The sequence below is a fragment of the Quercus suber genome, unplaced genomic scaffold (assembly GCF_002906115.3).
Source record: "Quercus suber isolate HL8 unplaced genomic scaffold, Cork oak 2.0 scaffold_721, whole genome shotgun sequence".
NCBI lineage: Eukaryota > Viridiplantae > Streptophyta > Magnoliopsida > Fagales > Fagaceae > Quercus > Quercus suber.
In genome coordinates this window covers 126,788-136,267 of record NW_027070161.1, presented here as the reverse complement: position 1 = coordinate 136,267, position 9,480 = coordinate 126,788, and positions in this window count along the sequence as shown.

Below are 9,480 nucleotides of genomic sequence, written 5' to 3'. Positions count from 1 at the left end.
TCATTGCCCAAGTCCATATCTAGCTCCGTCCTCTGCCTAGATCTACTACGGTGCGTTTTTTTTTTTTACTTCATTTATTTCCTTCAAACGTTGTATAAAATGCTACTATTTTTAGATTTCTGATTTCTTCTCACCATCCAAAATTGAATCGATTTGAATTTTTTTTTTTAAGTGATCCAGTCAGCCCAATCATTAGTATGTTTAATTTGACAAATAATTGTTTGACATGGTCATCCTAAGGACCCATTTTTAATTAATTTTTTAAGTCTTCCTTCCTAGCTACTTGACTATTAATGGAAGATTTAACCCCAAAAAAAAAAAAAAAAAAGACTATTAGTGGAAGGCAAATTGACGTACTTTCGATACTGATTTTTCAAAAGCTTTCCATCGTTTTCTTCCGCGCGCCGCCTATACCAAGACTAATGGTATGACGTGATGATGCCCCAAAACTAGCCACTAGACAGCCTAAAGTTCCACAATTAATGGTAGGCCAAGGAGTTTATCAATTGTGTGATAAAAAAATTTATTATATTTGTAGTATTAGAGCATTCATATAAGTGTGTCTAAAACTTTTTATTTTTTATTTTTTATAAGAATTCACTTTTTCTATTTTATATAAATAATTTGCAAAATGATAAAGTGGTGCTAAAAAGCTATTTTTAGCACCACTATATACAAAAAAAGTGTTGCAATAGTGGTAGTATAGATAAATTTTTTACCTACATTGCTACAGTGCATAGTTATATATGGTTGTGCACTATAGCTGAAAGCTTAAAAAAAAATTATTATTTTTATTCTCCCTCCCTTTAAATTATTATTATTATTTTTTTTTTTAGTCACCTCTCTCTCACAGTCTCACCTCTCTCTCTCAACTCTCAACTCTCTCTTAACTGTCACTGGCTCAACTATCACCGGCCCATCCCTTGCCCCACGCCGCCGACCCATCTCATCTTGTACTAGTCTATATATATATATATATATGTATATATATATATATATATCTCTCTCTCTCTCTCTCTCTCTCCAATCAATCACAAAAACACAATCCGATCTTATAGCAAAATGAACGACACCGATGTGTCCAAGAAAATCCAGCAGATGGTCAGATTCATCTGCCAAGAAGCTGAGGAAAAAGCAACGAGATCTCTGTCTCACCGAGGAATACGTATCTCTTCCCCCCCCCCCCACCTTTTTTTTTTTTTGGTTTCTGAAATTGAATATTATTTAATTTGATTGTTTTTTTGGTAGATTAGGCAAGAGCACGAGCGCAAAGAGAAGCAAGTCGATGTTCGAAAGAAGATGAACAAATTTCTTCTTTTTCTTAATTTTTTTGATCATCTAAACGAATCATAGTTCGAAAATTTTTGAGTGAGATTTTTGGGTTGTTGTGGGTGGTATTTGTTCTTGGTTGGCAGTGCTTGTGGTTTGTGCCATTGATCAAGGTTTTGTTTTGGTAGTGGGATGTACATTGTGGCAATTGGTGGCTGTTGGGTGGGATAGGGTTTGGGGCATGGTGATTGTTTGAAGTTTATTGTAATGGATGTTATTATTTTATTGAGGTAAATATATTATTTTATTGTGTTGAAAGCTAAAATAGATCTACTATTGCTGGATATTTTGTAAAGTGGATAGGTAAAATAGATAAAGTAACTTTTTGCGGTGCCAAATAGCTAAATTTTTAGCTCCACTGTTGTGGATGCTCTTAGGTACTGTTCCTTAAATTCTTCTATAAAAATTTAGCCATGTGATTGCATAGCTAAAATATACACTTCCATCCTATAAAAAAAAATCTACATGGCAAAATTTTAAAAGGGAAACCTAAAAAACAACACTTAAGTACTGTACTCATGGTTGTCAAAATCCCATCTGGATCCTACAATCTTATGATTTTACGATCCCATCTACCTAAAAATATCTGAATCTTTCAAGAATTTTTGCGATCGTTTAGGATCGCTAGGATTGTATGATTCTAACCATCCCAAACGATCCTGGTTTCTTGTAATCTTCTTTAACTTGACAAAAGGCTCAGTTAGACCCAAAGGAAAAATAACATCCCAATAGACCAATTTTTGCTATTGTAGAATAGAGAGATAGAGTGTCAATTGGACCCAAATTAAAAATAATATCCCAATAGAGTGTCACGTTTTAAGATTTTTGGCCTCTTTAAATGATGCTTACAAATGAATTTAGTGATGTACGGTAATTACATCAAATAGATGCAAATTATGAATTAATGCATAATTTATGTGATTATTTAACATACCAATGTGTTTTTTTTTCCCTCAAATAATGTAGGATCTTGTGGTCCACAATCCGATCCTACGATTCACAATCCCACCCACCTCTCACAATCCTATGTAGGATCCTCGATTTTGACAACCTTGACTATACCTAAGTCTTACCCTTTGCAAAAACACCCATATTAGATCATCTATTATACACTACTTTCTTTTCTTTAAATAATAATAATTTTTTTATTATTCCATCTATCCACATTAAAACACGCACGCGCGCGCGCGGGCACACACATACACACACACACACACACACACACACACTCTCTCTCTCTCTCTCTCTCTCTCTCTCTCTCTCTCACATAATTTCATCCATTTTTGAAATTTCTCTCCTCTGTCCATTATTTTTACAGATATGTTTGAGTTGATATTTCCTGATTTTGACAACCTTGACTTTACCTATGTCTTACCCTTTGCAAAAACACCCATATTAGATCATCTATTATACATTACTTTCTTTTCTTTAAATAATAATAATTTTTTTATTATTCCATCTATCCATATTAACACGCGCGCGTGCGCGCACACACACACACACTCTCTCTCTTTCTCTCTCATAATTTCATCCATTTTTGAAATTTCTCTCCTCTGTCCATCATTTTTTCAGATATGTTTGAGTTGATATTTCTTCTTCTTCCTCCTCCTTATTTTGTAGATTGAAGAGATTTAGGGGAATAGAGAGAGTCAGGAGAAGAGAAAGGGAGGACGAGGGCAAGAGAGGAGAGAGAAAAAATGATTTAAATAATTAAATAGAAAGTTAAAGAGAGCATCCATACCAATCCGTCTAAAATTTTCCATCTATTTTGGCATTACAACTTACTTTTTCTATTTTACACAGTCACTTTTCCAAAACATCCACATCAGATTATCTGTTATATACTCTAATTAATTTAAATAATATTTTTATTAATATCTATCTTTTTAATTAATACTTATCTTTCTAATCTCAACCGTCTCTCTCTCTCTCTCTCTCTCTCTCTCTCTCTCTCAATTCTTATGTGCCTCTAGTATTCCCTCAACTCTCTTCCTCTCTCATGTCTCAAACCAACACATTTGGTACTCTTTGAACTCTCTCATATATCAAACCCAAAGCTCACACAAGGCAGAAGATCTGACAGCAGAAGCAAGCAAATCCAACAACAGAAGCAAGCAAATTCGACGGCAGTAGCAAGGCAAATCCAGCATCAGCAACAACAAGGTGGATCCAACAACAGCAATGGTGGCAGATCCGGCTAATTTACGTTGGGTTTTTCATGTGGGTTTTTTGTTGGATTTTTCATATAGGTTTTTAGTTAGATTGAGTTTTTATTGATTTTGGTTTGGGTTTGGGATGGGTTTTCCAAAGAGTTTAGGTTGATTATAAGTTAGGTTTTCCAGTGGGTTTGGCTTGATTTTAAGTTGGGTTTTCTGATGGTTTGGTTTGGTTTTAGTTTGATTTTCTATTGATTTTGGGTCAATTTACCGGTGGATGGTCAACTATTGAAATGGGTTGCAGTGGTGGTGGTTAGGTGGTGCTGGGTTGGTGGTTAGGTGTTTCTCCTCCTTTTCTTTTCTTGTTCTTTTGTTGGATTGCTGTGTCTGTTGGGAAAGAGAGGGAATCTAAATGTTGAGAGAGAGAAAAGAATAAAATATTGTTATACACAGCTACAATAACTGTGTATATTTACACAATTACTGTAGCAAGTGTGTAAATGTACATATTTTTACACCCATTGATATGGGTAGTTTTGGATGAAAATTGTGTAAATTTTGACACTTTTTGTATTTTAGAGGCACTGGTGCAGATGCTCTAACTGTGTATATATTTACATGGTTACTGTAGCAATTTTGTATATGTATAATATTATAGACACATCGATGTGGGTAGTTTTTGAGCAAAAATATGTAAAATTAACAATTTTTTTTTTCTATTTTACACTAACTGATGCAATTGCTCTTATAGTGACTTTTATAATGATTAAAGTTCCATGCAACTCAATAGTTGGGATAAATGACACAATCAATTTTTTGATACATATTACGTTTGTATCATATTGAATGTATTGGCCTATTGGCTACAAGCTCAATTTGAGTGGGTGGGTTGCTAAAATAGTAATTTGAGGGGGTTTTACACCTCCCCAATGCTAAGGCTCTTAGCAACTCATCCAATGTGAGACTCCCCAAAGTCAACAACTCCACTATTTCGCTCAGCTTCAACATGTCACTAGAAGATGTGCTAGAGAACGCAAAAATGTTGATGACATGAATGATGTCATTTTGGGAACCTCAAAGTCTTGCATCAATAGGCTATGGTGGCAATAGCTTGGACATCTTGGGGTGAGCTAGAAGCAATGCATTATTGTCATGGGTCTAGGCCTCCCATTTCTGGGTTGACAAGGATCGAGCCAAATCTCTCTCTCTCTCACATATGTAGACTACCGGTATAATTGAATTTTTTTAGCCAAGTGAATTTAAGTTTAAAATAGTTAAATCAATTTAAAATCTTAGTTGAGCTTGCCCATAAAGATGAATAATTATTATTTATCAATGTGGATGATTTTTTTATGGGGTTGCTATGAAATTTAGGTGTAGACAAATAAAATATCTATATTTTAATCTAAATAATGAAATTAATAATTGCAAGGATTTTAAATAACTACTATGTAACTCCTTTTATTCATAAATTTTTGGGTAATTATCAATTTCTTCATCCAAGTTCAAATACATGGTAATCCTCTTTATAAGAGAGATCACACAATACTACTTGATGAACACAAGGAAATCAGTAGGCTGAATGTCTTGGGTATTGATCTCAAAGTTGACTGCAATGTCCTAAAAAATAAACACAAGATTAAAGGAGACTGAGGAAGACCTGCCAAGGATCCTTCGATGATAAAGTCAGTATTTTCGGAATTCCAATTTTTATGAAAGTGTCAAAATGAATTACCTCTTCGTAAGGGAATGCTTATATAGCGTACATGGAATGGTTATTTGTTTAATAAATGTTCCTATTATTGAGGAATTCAGAAGATTCAGAGGTAACTTCCATAACTGCCATGGAAGTTACTTTATTTGGACCAGTGTTCCATAACGGTTAGTTGGAGGACTTAGCTTGTTATGGGGCGATTCGTCTCTTACGCCTGGTGGAAACCATGCTCGTTAAAAGCACAATATGACCAGGGTCCAATGGACTCATCCATCCTTTATTAAGGACGAATGAGGTTATTGGGGATAAGCATGCTTCTCGTATCCCATCTCTCTATTCTTCTCTGACAGACGACCCATATGGACGAAATAGGACTTGTGCATTTTCATTACACTATCACTTGCCCCCTTGTCCACAAGGGTCGTCCGAAGGGGAGGGTAACCAAGCGTCATTTCCTTTGGACGCATATACTTGGCATCAGAGTTGATGTGCCACGTGTCATCATTTTATTGGTGACTAGTCCTGTCGATTCATTTTTTCAAGGTGAACGCCACGTGTCATCTCCTGATTGGTTGTGTCATTTCATGTGCCCATGGACGAAGTCACGAACTTTGTATGAATAAGGCACTAGCTTCTAAGCATGTGCCATACTTGTGAATGATGTTTATATTATGAATGTGGTTTGAATTCTCAAATGCATGTGATATATAAATTCTCCATAATTTCAATTCCAAAAAGGCTAAGGCCAAAGACGAGTAAATTCTTTGGACGTAGGTATGTACTGTAGATTCTCGTAAGGGTAAACCAAACTAAGGCATTCTCGTACAAACCATGGACACGCTGAAGCCTTGGATGGTTTAAACAATGGACGGGTTAAAGCTATTGTTGCATTAGTTCAACCCATGGACGAGGAAATGCATGAGCAAATGCTAAATCTATTGATAGGACACCAACCAAACAATCTGACCTATGGACGAGTGAAAGGTTGGGCCCTCATAAAACGTGGAAATCAGCAAAGTCTAAGGACGAGTAAGGCCGATAATTACCATTTCACAGAGACGAATCATACTTGGTGAAATTCAAGAAATGAAAAAGTGTATATTTATGTTAAAAAGGGAGAAATTCCTTCTATGGACGAGCCAAAGTTCCACTATGGACGAGCCAAAATTTGAAATATCATGAAAATAGAAACTTTCGTCCATATCATAATAGAAAATAATAACATTCAGTTGTTTAAGGGTGGACAACCAACGCCCAAAACACCCTTATAAAACCTAAAATTGTTTAACAACTCGTCCTAAAACCACGGACGAGCTTAATATACTTGAATTACATAATAAATGTCCCAAACAGTGGACTAGATAAAAAAAAAAAAAAAAGGATAGAAATACAAAGATTAAAATATTTTCTAAGCAAGGGAGGCATCTACGTTAGGATCGTCGTAAGGGGGCAGAGTTGAAGTGTCGTCCTCAATGTTAACGTCCTCAGAGCTTGTAGCAGCATTTAGGTTAAGCTTAATGGAGTTGAAGACCACTTCAGGGAAGTTTTCAACAGCGTCCATCCTAAAATCCTCAAAGCATGCTGCATAATTGCAATCTAATAAGTTCGTGAAGTCTTTGGACGCCTTGAACTCAACAACTACATCCTCTTTTGCCTTGGAGAGAAGGGTACTCAACTCGTCGTTCTTTTTCTGCAAATGATCAAGATGAGTATCCTTCTCCACTATATCAGCTTTCAACTCCTTAATCAAGTTTTGATGCTCCATTGCTTCCTTCTTAGCCTTGGCAGCTACCTCAGCCCATTTTTTACTCTTGTCCCTCACGTTTTGGATCATTGTCTCTAGCAAGATCCTCGTCTTGTCCAAGTTAGTGGCTTGTCTGGACTCTGCGATGAATTTTGACGTGACTTACAAAAGAAACACCAAAATGTTGGTTAGACGAGGAAAGTTACAAAGTAACAAAGACGACGAAAATAAAGTTACCTTAAAAAGATCATGAACACCTGAGTGCTCAAAATCCTTTAGGGATATGTTATAACAGACGTTTATGTCCTTGTCCTTTACAGCTTCCCCGAAGTGTTCCCAGGCTAAATCTTCATTTTCAACAATATTTGTGGGAACCCTCGGAAGAGGCTAGGACAAGACAAGCGCAGTCATCCTTAACGGAGAAGTCTTGGACGAGGTAGTCTCCACTGGTATAGACGAGTCAACATCGACTATGATGACAGGAGGCTGGGACTGAGGAAGCTTGGGCTTGGCTATTTGTGATGACCCACGCTTAACTCTTTTATCTCGTCGACTAGGAAGGCTTCCCAAATCAATATTCTTTGGCAAGGATTTCATTTTATCCCCAGTCGATGGATGAGCCTGAGATTGGGCCTCAGGACGATCCCCCTCACCAACAACCTCTTTTCCCTTATTCCCTTTCATTGTTGCCATTCCAAAAAAAAAAGAAAAAAAGAAAAAAGAGGGAGGAAAGAGTTTTTAGAACTAAAGCAAAAGGTAAACAAGGTCAAGAATGTTTGAGTTTAAAACTTACTTCTTCTTACTGTAATTTCGTGTGCAAGTGCTTCTTCAAATGGATTAGGGCCTAATCCCCACTTGGCAAGTCTTTTGAGCATGACCAAGAATGGAAGTCCCTATCCATGTGTAAATGAGCCTTGTGGACGTGGTCACGGTGGAACTTGCTCAAAGAATGTCATCCAGCGGCTGAAAAGAAACAAGTAAAGGTTACAACAACAACCAAAAAAAAAAAAAAAAAAAACAGGGAGGGACTTACCCTCAGGACGAAGGTTTCCTAAGTCCCCAGTGTAATGACCAAACATGTCCCAGCCAACATCCATAGGATTCCTAGCCCAAAAGCCGGAGATAAAAAAAAACTCCATCTTCCATTTTCTGTCAAATGAGGCCAAGGACCTAATCAATCTACAGTCTATACCCCTAGCTATGAATTGGTAAAAGCCAAGGGACTGGTGTATTTCTGAGGGTTTGTAACAATAAAGGAACTCGTCCACTGTAAGAGGACGGTCCCCTCCGAATACTTCCCTCCAAAAAATTGCATAGAGATGATCAATCTTCATGCATTAGGGTTGAATTGACATACTCCTAAACCTAGCCTAACTAATAACTCTCTAGTAAAAGCATTTAAAGGAAATCTTAGACTCCCCCAAAAGATAAGCCTTATAGACACCTATCCAAAATGAGGATTACAGCACCATTCTCCGCGGACAGGCAACCTAGGGTTAAACTCGTCTGGGATCTAGTACCACGTCCTAAGATTGTTAAGTCTTTGCTCGTCCGTTTTGGAAGAAATATCTACCGCACAACTATAAACAGTAATCTCAACCTCGTCCAAAGAACTAGACGAAAGGATGTTGGTCGAGGTGCTTGCCTGGGACCTTGAGGCTTGCCTAAGCTGTTCTTGCATAACTTCCAAAGGAAACCCAGGGACGCCAAAAACATACTCCTCGTCCATGTTATTCCCCCCACTACTATTACTAGTGCCACTAGAACTACTAACTACTCTCATCGTTATACTTGTCTATGGCTTTCTCTATGCTATTATTAGATGAGGAAATAACTGTTTCTGACATTTTTGAAAAAAAGTTGAAGAGAAACCTAAAAGACGAGAAAGGAGGGAATACTTGGCTCTAAGATGGACGAAGGCAATGGACGTAAAGAAACTTCTAGACGAGGCACTAGACGACGAATGTCAAAGATGGAAAATCTCATAAATGTGAAGGGTAGTGGATGTATTCCACTATTTATAGGCAGCTGACTTGGGCACATGAAATGACACAACCAATCAGGAGATGACACGTGGCGTTCACCTTGAAAAAATGAATCGACAGGACTAGTCACCAATAAAATGATGACACGTGGCACATCAACTCTGATGCCAAGTATATGCGTCCAAAGGAAATGACGCTTGGTTACCCTCCCCTTCGGACGACCCTTGTGGACAAGGGGGCAAGTGATAGTGTAATGAAAATGCACAAGTCCTATTTCGTCCATATGGGTCGTCTGTCAGAGAAGAATAGAGAGATGGGATACGAGAAGCATGCTCATCCCCAATAACCTCATTCGTCCTTAATAAAGGATGGATGAGTCCATTGGACCCTGGTCATATTGTGCTTTTAACGAGCATGGTTTCCACCAGGCGTAAGAGACGAATCGCCCCATAACAAGCTAAGTCCTCCAACTAACCGTTATGGAACACTGGTCCAAATAAAGTAACTTCCATGGCAGTTATGGAAGTTACCTCTGAATCTTCTGAATTCCTC